The sequence below is a fragment of the Poecilia formosa genome, unplaced genomic scaffold (assembly GCF_000485575.1).
Source record: "Poecilia formosa unplaced genomic scaffold, Poecilia_formosa-5.1.2 Scaffold73, whole genome shotgun sequence".
Lineage (NCBI taxonomy): Eukaryota > Metazoa > Chordata > Actinopteri > Cyprinodontiformes > Poeciliidae > Poecilia > Poecilia formosa.
Window position 1 is genome coordinate 1,387,190 of NW_006800012.1, and position 24,218 is coordinate 1,411,407.

Sequence of the window (24,218 nt, forward strand, 5' to 3'; positions counted from 1 at the left end):
CTCTATCTTATCCACCCCCTCTGCTGAGTCAGTGCTTGAACGCTGACTCAGGCTCCAGAATTTATGCTAATTAAAAGCATTTATATCTAAGGCTGTGGGGCTGTTGGTGCAAGCAGAAGGAAAATGTCAAAACTTTGATTGAAAAGATGAGGCCAACTGTGCAGAAATAAAAACTGCATAAGAAATTAGAAAAAAATAAATGAATAAAAATTTACTATTGCAGTCTCATGGTAATCCAAAGAACCTGGTTTTCTGCTAAGTAGTGCTGCTGTATCTCTAGGATATTGCTGACAGAATGTTGGCAGGTGTAGAAAAAGAAGCCCATAGTATTTCCACTTGGAACTTATTTTTGGTTAACTTTAATTTATTTTTAGGTTGCATTAGCAATTTAAGATATATTCCCCTGTAATATGTGGCACTGTTCTCTGTTTCAGAACGCGACCATCATCACCAGACACTGATGATGCCACATGCACATCCTAGCACTCGCTACACTGCCACCATCTTTGAAACCCACATCAAAACAAAACATCAGATATTAATTATCAGAAATAATTAATATCTTAATTGTTTCTGATAACTATACACATTTTGTGTGGATGTAGACTTCTACAGTATGAGAAGAAAGACAGATCACAATTAAAGCTCACCAATGGCACAAGTATTTCAGTAGTTATGCTTTGTTAAAAGGGGTTTGGGAGGTTGTGAGATGTCGATGTCAATGACAATGTTCGTTCAGCCTGACAAATATGACAAAGTTATTGTTCAACCTTGTTCCCACATCTCTACTGACCCAATCAGTTCCCTATCTAATGCTCTGAAGGTGAGTCCAGTAAACCTAGAACAATGCAGTAGGGAACTATGCTGGTTTCAAGTTCCTCAGGATGTAACGTCTCTGTTGGATTTCAATGTGCCAGTGTTGTTAGTTGACCATGTTTAGTCATTATAAATCTGGACTCCCAAGGTTTGGGTTAGAATTATCCACTAGCACCGACTCAACACAGTTCAAGTGGGTTTCCACTACGATTGAGTAACAGCTGTGATTGACAAAAACCATAGCTATGTTGAGCAACAAAGCGATGACTTTTTGTCAATCTCAATTAAATCCAGAGTCAAAGGAGTCTTGTCAAGTCTGCTCTCGCTAACAGTTGATTCTGACTGCCTTGTGTAGGTTCTGGTCAGCGGATCTTGTAACAGCAACTTGTCACTGTTTGTGAGTGTTTCGCAACAAAGAGAAAAGAGGCTTGATTGAACTATAGGTGTGAATTCTTGATTGTTACGCACCAAAGATTCTGTGGAGCGCAACACAGATGATCTTTCCACTTGGCTTTTGTTAAGACAAATGGGGGCTATGTTTCACGTTAAAGAGCACAGCTTTGAACCTAGTAAGTTCTAGGCTGGGAAAGTTTCATTTAGTCTCAGGCATCAATCTCCTGCTGCTACATGACACTGGAGGTCTATGTGAAAGTCGCTGATCAATCTTACAAGACTATTCAGATAATCGAATGTAAAAGAGGGTTTAGGAGAACATTATAAAATGTTCCATTCTATTAGTGAAGTAGGCTCTCAGAAGAGGTCTGGTACCATGTAACCATTACTAGAGGAAAACTCTCAGAACCGAGCAGAGCAGAGTGAAGCCACACTGGGTAGGTGCTGGTGGAAAAGGGCCACAGGAGACTTGATACAATTCCCTCTCTAAACAAAATGGTTGCTAATGTTGAGGGCTGTTTGTTCTGGAAGTTGTTGTGCGTTCCATTGACAAAAAGCTTTGAAAGTATTCAGTTAGGCTGTGCTGGAAGGAAAGAAACATAAAACGAGGAGCAGCTCAACGTCTCCACACTTACTTGATACTTAACAAGGGCGCTGACTTGCTAGGCAAGAAGTCACTCAAACGTCAAAGAGGCAACCAACGCAGACTATTATGCAGTGCACTTTGTACACATGGATCTTTCCTACTTAATGGAGGCTAAAGCAGTAACTGTTATGCTGTTCATTTCTGAGCCAATCGAAGACAGGAAAAAAAAAAGGTGCTTGCTAGTTGGATGCTTTCCCAGAGCAATTAGCTGAGTCCACATGCCTGTTTGATTAATACACAGATGAAAATTAGCTTCTCCCAGTCATTCTGCTGAGTCGAACCTCCTGACATGCCGACGAGGTTGGAATGGCCGCATACCTTGCTAATGACTCATCCAACATGACGTATGCATGGTGTAACATGAAGAGAGAAGCCATCTGGGTCTGTATGACTGACATTAGACCTTCCGCAGGTAGAGCTGTAGCAAATAGACAAGCAGACGGGCCGCAGTCGATTCTGTTGACGAATGAAGCCCTCTGCAGTCTCGCGTAGTCCACTTGCTCACAGGTTTACATTACCATGCAATCGTTGCTCAGTCAGCCGAGGCGCAACGCATACGTACGTGACAAATAGGGCAAAGTTATCAAAGCTGGCAGGCTCAATAATTAGAGAAAAGGCGAGTAGTCAAGCCCAAGGAGACCATTTCCCTGATGGATTAGCAGCAATCTCTTGCATCAGAGTCCCAGAGCTGTTTACAGTGGCAGCCATAAAGCAGAAATATTGGACTTCAGGGATGCCTTTCTCCGGATTCACTTGATCAAAAGCAATCGGCGAGCTAATCAACAGATGTAATGACACACCGCAATCTGTGTTTTGAAAGAAGCAGATATAGTATTAGTCAGAGAATAGAATGAGTAAACAACAGGCTATTCCTGGCCATCCAAACACTCACATTCTCTCTCTCTATCTCTCTCACACACACATTGCAACTCCCCTGGGTTCAACACCGACTGTGATGCCAGTAATGTGGAAAAGGAGAACACCCAAGAGCTTCTCTGAGGGCCCCCCACCTGCTGTTTTAACAAGGCCCAGATCAGTGGGCTTTCTCAAGGGCAGATGTCAGGGGGTGCTGCCTCCCAGCTCCGCTGCCCCCCCACCAGGTTTGCAGCTGTGTGTGAGGTATCCTGCTGCACCTTTACCACCGTAGATAGGCTGAAGGCAAACACTATCAGGACTTCCTTGTGTGCGTCTGTTGCAGAAAACATCTCAGTAGTGACACGGGTACAACCCCACCCCAGACTTGGATCATTGTTGACATGGGCTTCCCGGGGGTCGAAAGGCGTAGAGGAGACGTGGAAAGGAAAGTTTTCACACTTTGAACGTCTCGCACACGGATGCGAACACGCAGAAGAGACACATGCTTCATAAATCTCTGCGTGCTGGAGGCTGTCACGGCTGGGTGTCGAGATGCCGCGCTTGCATAGACAATTAGCTGCACATCTGGCCCAATGATTTAAAGTGTCGAGGAGACAGCTGGCACAGCGCTACTGGTCTTTTATGTGCAAATCTGGAAGCTCCAGGAAATTGGAGAGCGGTTACTGCTGGGTAGCCTCTAAATCTGAGGTTAAATGGAAAGAGTAGCAGTTGGTTTTAACACACACACACACACACATTTTTGGAAAAACCCATTAGAAAACCAAAATTTGACCACCAATGATCAGGTTGGACCAATATGACCAATTTACAAAAAGTAGGAAATAAAGCTAGTCATACAGCAAATATGTCCAGGAGTAATACGTTTGAGAGAACATTTTTATTATACCTGATTAGCAACAAAATAACCTGTCTTTGTTTCTATTACCTCTTGAAACTGGAAGATGATGTTTGCCTTATTCATTAGAAAAGTGGTGAGAGGTCTTGAGGAATTCTGCTCCAGGATGATAATATATTTTTTTCCATATCAGCAAGAATTGACCTAGTTCATTCTTTTGCGGGAAGAAAGCTGAATGCGCAGCCATCAGGGTCAGAGTTGACCAAGAAAAAAGATGAAAAAACCCCCAGAAATGCAACAAAATTTAAAGGTGCTGAAATAAAAAAAAAGTACAAGGTGCTGGATTAAAAGAAAAGTTGAAGGTAATAGAAAAAGGAGCTTAAGACAAGAACAGGTCCAGATGTATAAACATGTCAGACATAGAAACAGGACATAAGAGAGATAACTCAATGTTGAAGTGTCGATCCTCAATTGGACTTAAAATCTGAACTTGGACTGGGCCATTCTAACACATTAACGCTGAGTTAAACCAATCCTTAGTAGCTCTGGTTTTGTAGTGTGTGTAACTAATAGTCCTGTACTATGGCTTCTGAAAGGGGGAACCAGCCTCAACATGAAAGTTGAGGCTGTTACAGTTACGGAGTTAAATCCCTTCACTTGGAGGTAAACTAGTGCCAAAAGGAAATGGGAGTCCTCCCCCAAACCTTAACTACACCCGACACTGTTGCATAAATTCAATAAAGATATGGAGAGGCTAGATTAAATCTACTCAAGTCATCAATCTACATCAGTCTGTTGTAAGTCCCACAATAATGATCTCACTTGGGATATTTTGTTCTGACCTAAACCCTACTTAAACGTCTCCAGAACTTTCTCTCCAAACTGTCTGCTGCATCCCTTTGTCTCCAAGATGCTTTTTGTTCATTATTGTTCTCTAATAAATCTCAAGAGAGTCTTAACAAAACAGTGATATTTATACCAAGTTGAAATTGTATCCCTAAATAAGATTATGGGTCTTATTTGGGAATATTAAATACATACCCATGTGGTAATGTTCATGTTTTCATTTGAAGTCACATAAAATCCCCCCAAAAATTACACTGAAGGTTCTTGTTGAAATATAAGAGAAAGTAGAAAGGCTCAGGAGAAGTGTGAATACCTGGCAAGGCACTGTATCCATGATGTAAAAACTACAGCAAAGTGTGGTAGATGAGGGGGGAAAAAAATTGAGTCAGATTTCTTCATTGTCTTAAAGTGACCAGATATAACACAGTGAGCAAACTGACGATTCGAGGCTCTGCTGCTTGTTGAGGCTGGGAGGAGGGGGCCACCTCGCCACCCGTGGATCCCACCAACTACCAGCAACGCCATGCCTCAGACTCTTAATTATCCCTCTGGAATGATGAAAATGAAAAAAAGGAGAAGTAAAGACGGAGGCACAGCCATGTGACGGCTGGTGGGTCATTTAGAGGAGCGTTTATAAAATGAGATTCCACACCTCGCTCGGTGTGGAATCGTATTAGAAAGTCTAATGCCTGCCTGGGAAGATAAAGCAAGCTAAGGTCGCCCTGATCTGCCAGTTATCAGGGGTGACATATCATGGCAGGTTTAGAGAAAAAGGCTGTAGCCACATTCACATCATATCTCAGAGTCTTAACTCTATCATTTTCACACATATTTCATATTTGACCAAAGTGTCAGTCATATCTCATCAGCAAGTGAAGGATATACACTGTTGACGATGGAAAAACACCAGTATTTAGAGCAGTGGTTCTTAACCTGGGTTCGATCGAACCCCAGGGGTTCGATGAGTCGGTCTCAGGGATTCGGCAGAGCCTCTGCCGCCGAGGTAAAGACACACTTATTTAAAGTTGTGATGACGCCCCGCTTTGCCATCACTTGCTCCAGAGGATCACGTTACATTGCTTAGCCAATCAGAGCTGCAGAGGAGCACTGATTGAAGGAGCTCCACTCTCAGCATGGATTTGAACTTGTGTCTTTAATTACTTCAGTAAAGCTCACCGTTTTTACCAAATTCTGTAGTCTAAATCTGCTCCTTAGTCACATCTTTTTGTGGTTGGGGTGGTAATACAACTCATAATTACATTACTAAACCAGAATACCGCAAATTATTTTCTGTGTGTGTGTGTGGTGGGGGGGGAGAAGGTTCGGTGAATGTGCATATGAAACTGGGGGGTTCGGTACCTCAAAAAAGGTTAAGAACCACTGATTTAGAGATTGGACAAAGAATAAATTGTCGATTTAGGGATCCCTATGAGTCTCTGCCACAATAGAGACTCTTCGTCCTGGGGTCCACAAGACAAACATTACAATAAAATCATACTTTTACAATCATTACAAAAAAATTTTTAATGAAATTCTTAAAATCAAAATATGAAATTCAAATCCACCGCTTCGACAATTAACATTTTGCAAACATTCCAAAAGAACACCATGGAATACCTTCACCAATTTCAAAGATAGGTTAAAAACAAACAAAATCAATCTTCACTTTGAGCTATCGGTTCACCCATTTCATCAATTCAATACTTCAGTATCTATTATAGATTTTTAAAGGTTCAGTGTAATTACAGAAGACAACATGTTCTTGTAAGAAATTGCTCCATAAATAGCTGGTTTTTTGGGGGGGATTTTTGAGTGTGCTAGTGTGAGGCAGTGGTTACGTAAAAGTAACAATAAAGGATTGCCTAATATTAAAAGCACATTACTTGTAGGTGGGTAACAACTGAGAAAAAAATAAACAGTTAAATAGTCCAGATTTAGTGTATAGAAAGAAGAAGGTTATATTTGAAACCAAGTCATATTAATCTTTTAATCAGAAGTTGTGGAAGGATTGTGATTTAGGAGACTTTCACTCAGGATAAAATGTGTTGTCAAGGTGACTAGGTAGATGATTACCAAAGCAACAAGTCTAGCAGAGCCTCCAAAGCAACCTAACCAGCAACCCTGGCACAGGGTCATGGGCATCCACCTTTTTCAGAACAATGGTGTTGGTCCATTCATTCCAAACCCACATAATATACCCTGTAGCACATAATGCTGAGTCTAAGCCCAACAGGCAGTGTGATGTTGGCTGCGTACCAACAATGTGACTGGTACCTTAGTGTGTGTATTCACATCACAACCCTTCCTTCATGGCTCTGCTTCAGCAGTAGACGGTCCCAACACAGCCTGTCTACGAGGCAATGCCTTAGTTAAGGTCTATAAACATGAAGTGCTTGCACAATCCATAGTTTGATGTGACTGGCTAGTTGGAATGAGTCACACTCTTCTTATTTTCCCCTTTTTAAGAATTTGTTGGCGCATATTTAAATGTTAAACAAACTGTGAAATAAGTCCATACTCTATGTTCTCCGTAATGCCCCTCTCTTTATTATCGTCTTAAATATAGATTCATCAGTAAATATGTCTTCATTACAGCCACTCACTTTCAGAAGTTTCCCTATGTCCTCTAATTTTTTGTAAACTGCAAACATTATAAAGACCAAAGAGCATAAAAAACAAACCAGGGGTAAAGCTGTGGTGAAGTTTAAAGCAAGGTTATATTTGAAAACAATACACCAACAGCTTAGGGTTACTTTGGAACAGTGGGAGGAGAAGTCATCCTGTTGTCCGAAAGTTGTTGGTTTGATTCCTGCTTCCTCCTGTCTTGGTTTGAGGCATTTTAACCCTGAGTTGCCTACAGGTCCGCATATGAATGTATGAATGTGTGTAGGTTAGTGAGACTGGGTGAATGTGACTCTGCTGAGAGACCCATGGTAACTCTGGAGAAGAGCTATTGACCATAGAACTAATTGTGCTCCGTTCTCCTTTATGAAAGAGTGATAGGAAGAAAGTCATTTAAAAAGTTCTTTTGGAGTTTTCCACAAGCCATGTATGAGACATAGCAAACATTTGGAAAGAGGTACTCTGATCAGATTTGCCCAAAATTGAAGGTTTTAGCATTCAGTGGTCTCCTGGTATTCATGGAGTTATGGACTGCAGTAGCCTACGAATAGCTAATATACCTAAAAAGGAGAACCCCTCGACAAATACTTACAGTTGCTCATTTTAATAGCAAAACACCACATATACCTTTAGCATGGATTATTGCACACAGACCAGATTAGCATTAGCACATAAGCTAATACCTTGCCATTGATTGTGAAGGAAAATAGATGGTGTTCTACCTATTGGCATATTTGCGAACATTAGGCAATAACTCCTCAAGTACCATTGTACCTGGTTACTTCAGCTTCCCAAGCTGCACTTTCTTTCAAACATTTTAAATATTCACTACAAAAAAACCCCAGCAAATAATTATTTGGAGTTGCATTCCAAAAAGATGTAAACATAAAACTTTAAAACTGATATTCACAGATGCTCTCTCAATAAAAATGACAAAGCTTGAGCTATGTTTTCAATAAACCTGTTAAAGACATACCTTAGGAAACCAGAAGGTGATTCCAAGAGTTGATTTAAAGGGGCTCAAAAACAAATGCTTTCCATCGGTTTTAAATGTTGATTTATCAAACTAAGCTAAAGACATTCAGCATATTTGTGGTGATAATGCAACAAAATATGAAAATGTTTAAGGGGTGTGAAAGGGTCTTTGTCGACAACAACATATCCATGGGCTGTTTTTTAACAGCACCAATGTTGCCTTGTCTTAGTCCAGTGTCGTCTTCTCATTTAAAGTAATAGTTTTACTTTGAGTCTTTAATGTGTGTGTTTATCAGTGTTTCTCACCAGCATAATGTTGATCACCACAAACAACAGTGAAGCTCCTTCCTGCATCTTGACACAAATCACTGAGCTCCCAGAAGGCGTCAGCTGCAGAATACGAATGCCTTATTAAGGTTTCCTCAAGGTACTTTCCTGTGCACTTCAAACATTTAATGTATGCTGCCAAGATGCTACATCTGCTTTTATTCTACAAGGATATTAGCAGCATATTCCAGGGTCTTCTCACTCACGTATTTAGAATTGCAGCGCTCGTCTTCTTCTCCCTGTTGGTCTGTGGAGAGGGGAAACAGAACCAACTCTCCCATCAAAAACAAAAGTTTAAATGAGCCTTAATTAAACTGTAAACTTCCTCTATGTCCTGAAGTACATTTAGTCATCCCCTACTGCTACTAGCTGTGATTTTGTGTTGTTTTTGGGAGCAATTCTGATTTAAGCTCTATTTACTCCATTAGTCTCAAGTAAAATATCTGCTGCCATTTCCCAGGAGGAATTTTCTAATCAAGGCCATTCTTTGTTGTGCCACCCGTTCTTTCCCACATAGCCGATTCAAAGTCCTCACAAGAGCAACCATCCAAATAGATCCCTGTTTATTTTGCTTTTCTCTAGCTTATAACCTAATCTGAGCTGACCAGACTGTCAAATAAAGGCACTACCTGCCTTTGACAGTTGCATGATTTGAAAAGTCACAGTGTGTTGGGATATGCTACGTTTTTTTTAGCTATAAGCAGTGAGGAAGAAACCCCTCCCTTTTCCTCCCTCCCGCCCAGACACCCCACATCAGCATCCTCTTCCCACCGATTATTGTTGACCCTGGTGTCACTTGGGTGCACAGCAAGCCGTGTCTTCCAGCGTGGCCTCGCCCTCAAGTCTTTCTCACCATGTTTATGTCACTCTACATGTGTTAGCATTAGCTGAGGTCATGGTGTCATGCAACCGTTCGCTCCAAATCACTGTCGAGATGCATACGAGCTGTCTTGAGTCACTTACAACCAACACATGTTCGCCGCACATCTTAAGACCCTGTACTAGTCACTTTTTCTTTTTCTTTCAGTTGACCTTCATGACCAGCCATACATGATTTTAACTTTAAGATCCATGTTATGTGCATTTCTGTGGATATTATTCATCATAAACATGACAGATTATCATATATCTATGATGAATATAAATTGTTTTTGAAAATGTTCATTCCCTCATTTCACAGACACACACAAGTCTTCAAGTTTTAAAACAAATAGCCAATGAGACATTCCAAGTTAAATGTGCTTGGATGCTGTAAGCTAGTTTGAAAATCTTAACATTTTGCTGCTTAGCATGCTAGCATTAGCATGTTTTTTTAACCTTTAACTTAAGTTGCACTGGATCCAATTCTATTTTTAATCAAGACCGTTTACAACTCAGGTACACTGTTTTTGCTTTATAAGTTTATAAAAACTGTTTACTTTATAAGTTAACAGTGTTTTCTGACACTGACCTTCATGCTAACATGCTAACATTAGAATTTTTGACGTATTTTTTTTACACTAACAGTCATGCTAACATGCTAAAATTAAAAACAGCATTTCACAGCAGATAAAAAGTAACACATAAGGACTAATGCAAACTTATCTGTAACCAAGCTGATGTTTAATCATTTAAAGCAATATGGGTTGGAGTGTTAGTTACTGAATTTGCACCAAATTGCAAATTCTTGCAGACAGACTTTCAAGATTCTGTCTGCAACTTCATGTTGTCCATGTTTACTCAGTTTGTTTCTTTTCCAGCCAAGTTGTGCTAAGGATGTTCATTTGACTCCATGTTCAGAAAAAACCTGAGACCTCGCCTCGTATTTGTTCCAGTTAGATGAGGTTTAGCCAACTCTGTAATTGGCCTCCGGTTAATCCCTGCCTTTTCTTTTTAGCTGCTTTCAATGAAGGGTAGATGACTTATTCGTCAGCCTGTGCACCAAATTGGTTTAGGGATTGTGTGCTCTTGTGTGTGTCATGCAGGCTTGTAAAATAAAAAAAATAAATAAATAAATAAATAAAGTCATGCCTTTCCCAGGGTCTTGACATGAGCGCGTGGATGCGGAGTAGGGCTGTTGACACCAACGTAAACACATTTACTATCCAATTAACTTCAGTTCTGCTAACGGGTTGACAGACGTGTCCTTTTTTGAACACCTCAAGGTACTTTTGGAGAGACTCACCTAGCGATTACCATCCTCAGCTTGAGAGGTTGTAAATTTGTTCCGGATCACATGCTTGTGTATGTGCGAGGAACCTGGAGCCCAGGCAGTATAGATGGCTCTGCAGGGATACCCCCAGAAGGCCAGATTAATAGTGATGGGAAGATGAAATGCCACAGAGAATTCATTGCTGCTTGCCATAAATAAATGAGCCCTGGGCTATGACTTCACCAGTGCCATGTCTGATTTAAGGCATGGTTTAATAAAGGCTTATGTATGTCCATGCTTTAATATGCATGTTATTGTGGACACCCATATTCCCAGATGTGGGCAGAGAAACATGGACAAAGTGAAGAAACATGCCTTATGCCAGTTTAGATTTCCTATTTTCTTGATGTGAGCTAAATGTTTAAGATGTTCTTTATTGCTTTCTAGAATGCTTTCAGTTGACCTAATAATGTTACTCAGCCTGCCAACGCCAGACACAGATATCTCTTAGAGATTCTCAAGTGTTCACTACATTTGATAGATAATCAGTAGTAATTCTATAAAATAGGTGCTTGTCCACACCATAATCTTTATATTTTTTACTAACCATGTCTGATACACCTCTTGGCAGTTCAGTGAAAAGATTGGATAATATAGCTTCCTCTAACACTATAGATATTGTACCCGTCATATTTATTGACACGAATGGTGAAAACCTTCACTGTGAGTATGTTTTGCTTTAACAAAATCATTGGTGCCACACTTGTTGCCATCCTTCATATCGATCATTTGTACAGTCCACCTTGGCCAAGCCTTTAGGGTGTTTCCACACCTGGTAGCCTGGTAAACTTGGTCCGATCAGAGAACAACTACTACACTTTTTCAAACTGATTGATAAACAGGTTTGCTTCTTCGTGGTGGTAAGCAAAACTTATGGCCATGTTCTAGTTGTTTATTACTTTTTAGGCAATGTTTGGATTTTTATCAAGTTCGGTTGAGCAGCAATTTTCTTCTAGTTTATTTGGAGTCAATTAAGACTGACGTCTGTGTCTGTCTTGCTTGAATAGAAATAGGCTGCTGTGTCAATGTGATACTTTTACTCCAAGGAAACAGAATATCTTGGATTACTAATTAAAACTCTCTAGAAAAGCTCAATGAAATTCAATAAGCTTTGTAGTTGAAAGGTTTCTAGAAGTGTTGAGTGTCACTGTAAGCCTTTCATACATGTTTTGAAGTCGCACAGCGATGGAGTAGAGAAAAATACAATGCAGTCCCTAAAAGTATGATTTATGGATCTGTAAAAAGTCGTATTCAGAGCAGGGAGACCTCTGCCAAATTCATAGCGACAGCAGCGTGGAGTGTACGGGGGTTGTAACCACCTTTATGTGTGTGATTCCAACGAGCGCATTGCCACGACGGCACAGGGGAGTGTGAACACTGGGGCCTGATGACACAGCCCTCTAGCATTCGTTACATGCAGGAGAAATATACAGTCGCACAAGCGAGTCCGAGCCAATAAGTCTCTCTGTGTGGCGCAGCGATACGAAGCGTTGTTTAACTGCGGATGTATTTTTAAACCCCAGGAAGTCGAGTTCCGTTATGTTCCCTCCCGCTATACCCCTTCCTGCTCGGCTCTCTGCCCCACTCTCAGCTGAGTGCTCTGAATCTGTCACGTTGGTTCTGGTGATGTTTGTGGCGTGTCACTGAGGCCGCCGTCGTCTGCTCCTGCTCCCACTCCACTCGCACCAACCTGCCCATTCTGCGCTCTTGTTTCCTCATTCTGCTGCTTGGCGCTGTCTGCCGGCCCTTTGTCCTGTCCGTGCTGCCGGCCAAAATGAAAGCGTCTGCCTATTCAGCACAGCCTGTTGGATGGTTATATTTACCAGCTTAGCAATTAGGGTTGGATGGGCAGCGCGTGTGTGTGGAAGAAGTAAGTTAATCACTGCTTTGGTTAGAATAGAAAAGACACACATATGAGTCCCACAGAGTTAATTAGGCCATTGTCTCTTTTGTTGCTTTCTGGTTCAATTTAGATATTGTATTCTCTTACTGCATACAGTATCAAGAAGCATATTTATGTGTATATCTTTATTTGGGCTCAACAAATGCATATTAGCTCTATGATTCCTCCTCTGGCATGAATAAATGAAACCTTTACTAAATCCATTAGTAAAGGTTTCACACCTGAGACGTCTCCTTGCCAACAACTTCTGATTTATGATGTACCCACGTAGTGTTACCTTTCTGAGCCTTAAAGGGCCAGTATTATGTGTTCCCCAGACACATAGTGCCATTTTATAGCACAATCAACTAACAATGTTAACTTCAGTTGTTATAAAAATGCTGTATATATCAAATAGGGCTTTAAAAAAATTTACTTTGTTTTCTTTAAAACCTCCTGCTCTTTTTGAAACTCTGCCTTCAGGAAGTCATTACAGTGGCGCTCCTCTGTTAACTAGTTTTGTCTTTGATGAGAAAATAATGTATTACAAAATAATGTACAGCTCAAAAAAGTTGATTTTACATAATACTGACCCTTTAAAAGACAGTAAAACAGCTATTTGGTGAAGTACGACAGCAGGCTTCACAGCACATGATGAGTTTTAAGTTCAAACCTTCTGATTTATTCCTGTCTTTACCTCGGTGAATGTCCTGTTGCCTAGGGATCATGATGGCACTATACGCATGCAGGTAAAACATGGAGTTCAAAATCTTTTTACTTATTCAATTATTAATTAATTACATGAATGAATCTGTTATTTTAATAATAAATTATTAAAACATGTCTATTCAAAATGCCAAAAAGCTAACGACACAAATTTTTGTACTAAAAGCATACAGTTTTAAAATGTATTCTTCCGCCATTGCTACAAGACCGGAGGTCTCCTGTTTGTAAATGCTGGGATAGGGTGGCCTAGGAAGGACACACCACACCACTGCTTTATTTGTGTGCTACATTTGGAGGAGCCTTCAAATTTGGACAGGTTTCATAGCATCGCTATGACGTAATCAGACACACAATCCTTATCGTCTGTCATTCTGTAAAGGTTTTGATTTTCTTGGGGGTAACCAACTCAAATATTTTGGAAGATTAGGCGTTTGCATAATATATGTTATTATGCGTCACCGATGCGCCGTCCACCCCAACGAGGCCACTGAGGAACTACTTCCGTTACTTCAAAGGAGGAGTTTTAAACAGAAATGTAAGATTTCAAGGTAAAAAAGCATCAATATTCACCACTCTCGGGGTGCTGCAGTGGCACAGGGGTTAAGCACAAGCCATGTGAGGAGGCTTTAGTCGACGATGCGGCCATCACAGGTTTGAGTCCTGACCTGGTGACCTTTGCCACATGTCTTTCCCAGTCTTTCATTTTCCACTTTCCTGTCAATTCACTATCAAATAAAGGCCACTAGAGCCAGTAAGACCCTTAAAAAGAAAAATAATTAAAATATTCACCACTCATTGTAATAACTTAATTCAATTCCAAAATTCTTAACAAGAGAGTCTTTATTTTGATAACAAATATTGCAGTGCTTTATTATCATGAGGTCTTGTTATATTCATAACAAACACTAATGACAAACTGCTCATTTTAAAGTGTGACACACATGATTCTGGTACGTTTCAATCAGAGCTACCAGTGGTTTAAGAGTGGGATTGTTCAAACATTTTGAACAGAAGTTCTATGAAGTTACTATCCATAACCGTTAATTTAGCCATAGAGATGATTGTCAGGATGATTGATATAATTAAATACAGTATATGTATTAATTTGGAACAAAGCTTTTTCACGATGTGCAAATTTAAGCAGAGGCACGTCCGTGTTGGTGTGAATTACCGCTGAAACCTTTACAGTCATTTCCTGCAACAATGTGAAAAGAGTTGGCGGTCCCACTGGAAGGCTCCCTCTAATGCCATTTGTCATGAGAATGGTTTTCAGTCCCACTGACCTCAAATTATGGCTCTCTGCTCAAAAATTCTAACAATTTCAGCTTCTAATAATTCAAAAGATGTCAAGTGCCTTGTGGTTGGACTGAAAGGCCTGCTGCCCTGGCGATCAATTATGTTGACATCCAAAAAGGGGGAGGGAAAAAAAAAAGCCAACTACCTGCAAGGATACCACTTCCCAAGGAAATTGGGGGACAAGCTGTTGACTGGAAGCTCTATGTGAATTACATTCTCACCAAGGCACAAGAGCCACTCGAGTCTTTGATTATCATTTCAATCAAGAAAAGCGCTCTTCACGCAGGCGGCCTGCGCTGTTTGACATCAAATGACAGGAGACGGTCGAGGGAAAAGTGAGGAACGGAAGACGGGAAAATATCACAGCAAGATCGAAATTTAAAGAAATAAAATCACAAACGTGTGAGCAAGGATTACTTGCATTTTGCTTATACAGGTGGAAGCTGAAGAGTTGCTGAAATTTTGAAAATTGGTGTAAAATACAGAGGATGTGTTCAAATCTGGCTCCAATGTGGGGAAATTTTGCCAAGTTTAACCTTTTTGGTTATTCTTTTCTTATAAGTTGAGTTGTTACAATGATTCATCTTGTATTTTTGATGGTCTTCACATTGGATCGTCTCACCCTCTCCCTGGTTCATTGCTCTGTCACAGACTAATTCTTGCAGCTCCATATTCCTCATAATTTGTCCAGTGTATCCAATATCCTACCCTATATCATAACCTGAACATATCCAAAATGTCTTCTTTACTCCTTTGTGTCCAAATGTTGAACCTTTGCTGAACCTTTGATATAGTTGTGTCTGACTCATGGCCTCTTTTTTTTCTGCTTTCCAATTATTGCTAACATTTTGTCACAAACCATCTCTATCAGCTCCTGGTTTTCCTACCTGCTCTCTAATCTCGTTACAGATCCACAAACACTATGTCAGACATAATCTACCAACAGGTCCATCCACCTGATTGTACACTGATTACTTCTCTGTTTTTGTTAAAAGTTTTTCCACCTGTAATTATAATGCTCTGAACCACAACACATCTTGCTTTCAACTACTTATTTTTTTAAGCTGGATATTCAAAGACGCATACTTTTATGTTGACATTGCTTAAGTAGTTTAGTTAGACTCAAAGTTTCTTGATTGAGGTGAAAGATGTTTCTCAGCTATTTCAATTTGTGCTTTTGCACGTTAGAAAGTTCTTAGTGTATGTAGCTGTTTCACTCCAATTGTCATTTTGAGCAATTTTTTTTAAATGCTGCCCCCAAAAAAAGAAAATGAATGAGTGCATGTTTCTGTCTAATAGTTTGGTGCGAATCAAACTATTCGCACCAATAGTGCGAATAGCATAATTTCTTCAGACATCGACGTTACGCATGGCTGTAATAAATGTGTTTCCATCTCCCCACATTAAAACGTTAACTCTTTTTTGTAAAACCTAAAAACCACCTTGAGCGACAATAAAAACCTTTTAGCAAACGTGACGAAATTACTTCAAATTTTTCAGTTTCCATCAACCTTTTCTAATGCCATTCTTCAAAACGCATAAAGGAAACACAGCTTGTGACTGTGTGCCACACAGATCCTCTTAAATACCATGATGGTATCAAAGTATGAACAATATGAAACAGGTTATCCATAACTTACTGCTGTATATATTGCTATTGGTTAATCAGAAAAGCTGAAATTAAGGTTTGTTCTTAAACCACTAATGATGGGCAATGCAAGACAAAATTTATTTGGATAAGACCATTAGCACATACAATGCTACCAGCTTATAAAAGGATAACATAACAGCTGTGGTGACAAGAGAAACTTTGTCACAATATAATCACTAAAAGCAAACATTCCTTTTAAAATTAATATCGACATAACAAATATGCATAAACAATTGACTTTTCCATTTCAGACACATTTTTGTACATTTAAATAAGAAAGGCAAATGAATTTGATTATTTGTTGCTGCCGAGGTTTTAATGAAACCCCAGGAAATTGATTGCACACAATGGGAGGTAATACACAGCAATAAATTAACATATCTTCTATCCCTCTGTCTCACCAATATCAGTCGTCACAGACAAGTCGTGTGAACATTGGATACGTTTCAATCTGGGTTTATGGTAAGGCACAGCATGGGACTGGCCCTGAACAAAGCTATAAACGGTCTATTATTGCCTGTAGACATGATGGACTGAAATGCTTTGTTCACGGCGCGCTAGAAGATCAAATGTTTTGCATCATCTTAACTTTTATTGGGCATTGCAGTCCTTTTTATTTCTTCTCCTACCCAGACAGCGAATAGTGAAGTTGCAGGGAGCAGAAGTACCATCGCTATGCCGACGACACGCCACTTCATCTCCTGTTGTTGATCGGTCCTGCTTCTCCGCAGTGCCACTTTCACTTTAAAAGTCTACTGATGAAATGGGTGGCGATTATCTTCCTAAATGTGAATGAGAACAGAAGGGAGAAAATATTCATCACTGGATGGCCAGATGGCTTGGAGGCTATTGCCTCTGGCATCAAACATAAAAAAGAAAAAAAATTATAGACAGCAAATCTTGGCTTTCTATCTGATCATGATTTTAACTCAACAAAAAGATATGTCATTTAGAACTATTTTTTTTAAACATCTTAGTCATAAATAAGGTAAAGTGAATGTTTTTTTCTTGAGAGTTTAAGACTTTAATTCACGCTCATGTTCCCTCAGGCCACGACAGCTTCAATGGTGATACAGTTTGAGTCTGTAAAAGGTGCAGGATGCTGGAAAAAAAAAATCCAATCTTAGCATCATTATGCCGACTGCCTCTGAAGTTCAGTTTGGTTGTTTGCTTTTCCAGACGTTGCACAGGAGAGAAGCAGCTGATCTCATTGATGTGAGCCATAAGACTGTGAAGTGGCCACGCGTTTTCCCACAAGTTACGGAATAAATGACCTCCACCTCTGCATTCTGCCTTTCCCACTGAATGTTTGAAATCAAAGTTAACAGTCGGCTTGTTTTCTAGTGGTTTGTAAAAATGGTGCTCTACTTATTTGACTGAAGTTTGGTATATTTCCATTGTTGTTCTGATACTTTTTTTTTTATTTCTTCAAAAATTTATTAGAACTCACTGGAATAATTACTTCCAACATTGTTCTAATTAGTGAAAAAAAATGTTATATAACAAATAATATACAGATGCTGTTCAGAGGCAGCGTGAGACAGCACAGCTGTCACCGAGATGGCAGGAAGAGAAGTCATTAATAAATGAAAAATAGAATATGTTGTGTCAGAATTGGAATTAAAATTTCGACACTTAGAATACAGATTATTTTTAATGCCTTGCCCATTTAAAATGTGAATCTTGGGGGTCGGGGGAAACGTATATTTTTAAGGACATCAATTTTAAGGCTTTAAAATAAAATGGTTTGAAGTAGTTTAGAGTAAGGTGTAATTAGAAAATTCCAATGAAGTTGATCATTATTTTTAACTAAATCTCCTGTTGTGCCATTATCAGAATCGCTTTAAATCACGGTAAAGTACATGTAATGGCAGCAGTTTTTGATTATATACATTACTTTTTTTAAATAAAAGTTTCTAATGTACGTTCATAGTAAGTTATGAACATGACCTGGTAATGATGCTATTTCCTTTTATAAATTGGGCAGTATACTGACGTCCTATATTTTGCCTCATAACCCAAAGCTCACCACATAGTGAGCAGAATGAAAAGGAAGGTCAAAATAAAAGTCTACAAAGCTCACTGCAGAAAATGTTGGGATCACAACATTACATCATAACAGTCAGATATGAAACAAAGGATATTTATGAAGAAAAAAAAAAACTTTCTGTCCACTGTTTAGCCACAGGGATTTTTGATGCTGAGGGACTGTTTCGCTTTCAAATTGGATGAGAATCTCGCTACAACAAAGAGCATCATGAACTCTTTGAAATTTAAGGACATTTAAAAAAAATAGTTACTTAAAATGAGTTAAAAATGAGTTCCTTCAGCTGGATTGTGATCAAAGTCACCCAGAAATGGTTCACTGGAGACAAAATCATCTGTCTTCAATCCCAATGTTGGTGCCCAGACCTAAATCCCATAGAAAGCCTGTGGGGTGAGCTAAAGAGAAGAGAGTATCAGACCGGCCTCTGGAGGCTGAGCAAAGAGGAATGATCAAAGATCTCTGTCTGCTTTGACCTTAAGAAATGTTTGAGGAAAATATTTATTTTCTTAAAACAATAGAAAGAAAAATCCACTGAATAATAAATGTGCTTAAATGAACCAATCAAGTTTATTGGAATAGCATATTTCAGTAATATGGCAGTTCAAAGTGCTGGACATGATGAAAACATACAAAACATCAAAAATACATCAGATAGTGAAGTGTTTTGAAAACCAACAGACATTACCTTTTGTCTAGTGCCATCATCAAAACTATCAAAGGGCATTAAATACATTTGGTTAATGTTCCATTTATTAGTATCCATAAGCAACTGTAGACAGGTGGGGTTTTAGTCTTGATTTAAAGGAGCTCAGTGTTTCAGCTGTTTTGCAGTTTTTTTGGAAGTTTGTTTCAGATTTGTGGTGCATAGAAGCTGAATGCTGCTTCTCCATGTTTGGTTCTGGTTCTGGATGCAGAGCCCTCAGGTTTCCAGAACCTGAGGGGTCTGGAAAGTGGATAGAACAACAGAACTTTAATGTATTGTGGTGCTAAAGCCATTCAGTGATTTATAAACTGTCAAAAGTATTTTAAAGTATTTTCTCTGAGCTGCAGGGAGCCAGAGGAAGGTCTGTAGAAGAGTGTGATTAAAAATAAACTAATGTATGAGTTTCTTTAGATCTAGCTGGAAATGTTCTTCAGGTGGAAGGCTGACTTTGTAACTGTCTTTATGTGACTGTGAAGGTTCAGGTCTGAGTCCATCAGTACATGCAGATTTTGGGCCTCATGGCTAAATTAAAGTGGAGATTTCTCTATTTTTTCAGTTCCTCATTGTGTCAATGGAAGAAAAAATTCATTTATTTTAGGATCTTTCACCAATCTTTACCAGATGTGTCATTGAATGTGGCCATCACAGTGAGTTATTTTTTTTTTCTTTTCTTTTTTTTAATGTCAGATCTTATTTGGTGGCAATGATTGCCATTGAAACATGTCTGCTTCTCTGTGTAGCCAGCTAAGAGTCGAAGTGAACAGTGTTGCTTTAGAAGAGTGCTGCGATCAGCACTGCAAGCCTCCATCAGCACAGTGACACAGCAGAACTGAAGGTAACTAGATTCAGATTTCTGAACCTCGCATAGAGAGTGGCTTCCTTTGACTGATTGCAGAAATCTGTGTCTGTGACAGTTCTGTAATTTCACATTATGGGCCAATTGTTGGCCAGCTGACAAGAGTTAAGGTCCTTCAAATGTGCCAGATGTTAACCATGGCCAAATTTGGACTGTCTTTAGTCTGTTTGTGATAGAATGATGAGCACAGTTTGATCCACACAAACATAAATGAACCATAGTACTGAAATAAATAGATAAATATTGTGGGTGGTTGGTGGAACCTGCTGTTACAACCAAACACAAAGTGTGTCACACATTTACGTGCAAGTTTGGTTTATGCCTCTTTATTGAATATAAAGTGATAAAAATACTTCCTGGTTCAACAGCTGTATGAACTACATTTACTTAAAACATACCGGAGGAGCAAAATCTACATTTCTGCATTCTCTGTGTCTTGGCAACAGCTTTTTGCTTTTCATTCTGCTTGTAGATTTTTTGCTTGTGGCAGAAAAAAAGAAACATCGACCAAGTGCTAATAAGTTTGCACTTACCCAAAATAAGCGTAGAAAATAGTTAGCAAGCTAACAAGGGTACATTAGCAGTTAGTTACTGGTATCTCCAATCATTTCAAGTGACAGAACAGAATGAAGATGTCAGTGTGTGACTCTACGAGATTAAATAATCCAGCCAAGACAAAATGTAATGCATTTAAGGCCAAATTACTTTTTGAAAATGGTTCTGAAGACATTTCAAGGCCTTGATTTTAGGCACTTGAATCTAAGACTTTTAAGACTTTTTAAGGACCCTGTGATGGGACCCAGCAATCTCAGCATTAAAGAATTATTGGCTGATATTCCATGATCTATTCCATACGGATTTATTTCCTGGTTTTCCTCCTTATTCAAAAATCCAAGACATCTACGCTATGAGTTGAGGGGAAAGCTCAGCCACTTATCCAAAAGGGGCTCATTTGTTTTCCGAACGAATCCAAATGGCATCGAAATACATTATGATAACCACCCTAAGGGCACCGTTTACATTTAAGCAATGGCGTGGAAAGGTTACCGATTCACAACTGAAGGAATTGTAACAGCCCCACCCTAACCCGTCATCCCGATCCACCATCCTTCATTTATCTCCATCCTACAGCATCGATCAGAGTAATTAAAAGGACATCACCGAAATGTCAGTGTGCTGTAGTAAAGCTTATTAATGGCCCGCACATTTTGTGGGAGAGCCATCAAAGAATAAAGGGACAGATGTTTGTGCGAGAGCAAGCGGGAGATGCGGCTCTGTTCACAAAGTTGAAGCTTCTCCAGGGTCATTTGCTGGTTGTCTTGATGAATTCGAAAAGTGGGATTTTTGACTCTGTATTCTGACATGAACGCAGATATCAACAGCAATCGACAGTTTGCATTTTCACTGTCTCACGACTCACGGGAGTCGAAATCTGTCGATTGCGGAATCCCAGGAGGGGGGAGTAGAGGTGTGGGGGAGCAGGCTGGCGGGAGGTGTCAACGACTCTACTTAGCGGCGCTTCAGCAAACCCACGTGGATTCTCAGTCATTGGATGAAAAACAATGACATCACAGTTCATCATTGACATGATTGGTTGGTTGATGTGTGCCCATTGGATAGCACTTATGTCTTTATAAATAAACCCCGCCCGAATCATTAATATTTTTAATGCTGTATTTTAAAAAAATCTATATAAAAATAAATGCTGTATTAAAATATATTCATTTGATATTGCTTATATGCAACATGCTCATATATGAGGAACATAAATGAGGCACAGAAGTTTTTCTTACTGTTTGCACACAAAATAAGACATAAATGCTTGTCCATTTCTGGACTATCTGGCAGTGTATTTTTTGTCCAAACATGATCAAACGTTATGCTGCGTTCAGGACAGGCCCAACGTCTCTCCTGTAGCGTAGACCTAACGTCTCTCCTGTAGCGTAGGCCCGATGTCTCTCCTGTAGCGTAGGCCCGACGTCACTGAGCTCCTGGTTGGGGGAACTTGGGGTCTCAACCTCACCACAGTCCATCCTGACACCCCCTCATAGCTGCCATCCTCCCAGAATGCCACCTCCTCTGCTGCCAGTACTCTCTGCCTTCCTCCATCAGCTGTTAATACAGAACAGACAATAATTATGAGCTACCGGCATCTTTTTGTCATTATGAAACTACAGTGAAAATGTTTGGCAACTTCCAGCTTAGTATGCGCACATAAGACATTAAAACTAAAAACACAACAAAAGAAAACATTATATTAATACATTCTTACAAAAAATAAAAACTTTAATAAAAAAGAGAAAACACTTGAAAACAATTGGAAGAAAAAAATAATTAAAAGCAGTTGGTAATAAATAGTAAAACATAATTCAACAAACTCTGAGGCAGATAATTTGCCTTGATGGATTTTAATAAATCACAGTGCTTTAATCATTCAAGGAATTGTGACATCTCGAGATATTACCTGCTTCTTTCTTGACCAACATCTGGATGACTGGCAGTCGGTCCTGGATGCAGCTGGAAAACATTTTTGTGCATTGTCAATACATAGCATAATTACATTATGTACATAAACAATATTGAAGCATAAAATATCATCAACATTCTAAAATAGTAGATACTCACACACAGTTGCATCTCTGTCCTCGTCACGGACATCAGGACGTTCCTGAAGAGTCTGATTGACACAAATGTGACTCCCATTCTGTGGAGTCTGTGGAAATAAATGTAAAATTAAAAAAGTATTGTAGCAAATATATCGCTTTCTCAAAAATACATAAGTAAATAAGTTAAAATTATTCTCAACCAACCCTTATACAGTCGGGAATCAACGCAGTGACTGTACATAATACATACCGGCTTCATGGCTCCGTCCTTATTTCCGTCACAAGCTTTTTTTGAGCCAGTATTCCAGTATTTGTGATTAAATACTGAGAATGTTTAATCACAACGTCCAGATTAGGAGACAGTTTCAGAAGAGGCAACATCAACTTAGTATACCATGAACATCTGCCTGATGACCAAAATTTTACCTGTGCAAATGATTGGAACTTTGTCATGATGACACAACTGATGTGCTTCATGTAAAGCTCAGTGTTTTCACGTCAGCAGAAAAATTTCTCTTGGAAATGTGTACAGCGGTGGCTCTGTCTGCATTGCCACGGCACAATCTTGGATGAGCTTGACAGACATGCAATGTTGACAATATATCATCAGATTTACCCTGAAATTTGTACTTTGATATGAATACGTAACTGTTAAGGTTACATCCCTAAGTTGAGCTAAGTGTGTTCAGTGCTGGATGGTGAATGTCACACTAATTTTGTTCCATTTGTGTGACTTTGCAACATTAGAACATTTTCAGCATTAATGCCTGTTTTATACTTAAATCTCATTATTTCTCAATTAATAACACTGAGGGGTTTTGTCCAGGTCCTGGGTCTAGTAAACAGGTGAACAGAAGGTAAAATGGTTTAGCTACAACAGGAATTAGAGTCAAAAGGCTGGTGCTCAACAGTTGATTTGCATTTGCATGGCTCTCAGCAACTTCATTTAATACGAAAACCTCTACTAGGCACAAGGGGAGGGGGGTTATAGGGGAACACTGACACACAGTGTTTTTGACCATTCTTGGCAGTGCTCTACAATTTTCCACTCTGACGAAAACCTCTTGCCGATAGCCCTCAATCTCCATGCGCACGGCAGAACTAGGTGTCAATAGCTGTTGAAAATCCCACTTTTCATGCAGTATGTATTAATGAAATGGATTAAATTACCTGCTGGGTACTTTAATCCCCTTGACTACTCAATCACACAGACGGTTTCTTTCAAAGGAAGGAGTTTGGAGTAGAAAATCAATTTGCATCGGAAAACTCTCGTTTTTTTTTTTCCAACTTGTTGCGGATCGTGTTCATCTCAGTTGGCAAGATAGAGAAATTGATTCTCTGGAAAAAGAAGAAAAACAGGAAAATGCAGTTCATAAATTCACACAAGTGAGGAAAGAGATGGCACAACAGAGGACCAAAAAGACCAGGATGATGTATGGTTAGCTGATTGATTTAGTTTTCCAATATTCAAATAACACAAGTTGCTGCTGCAACTATCCTTTCAATTTATTGGAAATAATACCAAGGCTTTGAAGGGGCCCTTTCAGAGTCCTGATTTGAACCTGCTCTGTTGAGGCAATTAAACATTAGAGTCTTGGAGCTCAATGTGCAAGTTGAATAGTCAAAAGTACCTGTAGAAACATGCAAAAAGCATCTCAGCAGTTCTAATAAACAATTCAATGATGCTTCTTAACTTTGTTCATTTTTGACGCACATTCAGAAAGGAGATTCTTGATTGAATGAAAATGGCTGCATCTAAACATTTCAGGGGTATGAATAATTTTGAGTTCATGAGTGAATGTTTTGTGTGTGTGTGTGTGTGTGTGCGTGTGTGTGTGTGTGTGTGCGCGCGCGCACATTTGTAATACCTTGTGGGGACGATTTTCCTGACGTATACTAAGTCGTGGGGACCAATTGCTCCTTG

The 24,218-nt window shown here is 39.4% G+C and overlaps 1 protein-coding gene and 1 long non-coding RNA gene across 12 annotated transcripts in view; one reads left to right on the forward strand and one right to left on the reverse strand.

Annotated features, from left to right (window-relative positions):
• Positions 1-24,218, forward strand: part of nrxn2b (neurexin 2b) — a 703,630-nt gene that overhangs the window by 562,896 nt on the left and 116,516 nt on the right. The window lies entirely within an intron of this gene.
• LOC107836673 (uncharacterized) lies at positions 21,472-22,542 on the reverse strand. Of its 3 annotated transcripts, none has more exons than XR_001662615.1 (3): positions 22,499-22,542; positions 22,153-22,401; positions 21,472-21,800 (listed from the first exon to the last, which is right to left on the reverse strand). It is a non-coding gene; the product is annotated as an uncharacterized LOC107836673 (long non-coding RNA). The 3 variants fall into 3 exon arrangements; XR_001662614.1 differs by having other exon boundaries at positions 22,153-22,205; positions 22,316-22,532; XR_001662613.1 differs by having other exon boundaries at positions 22,153-22,532.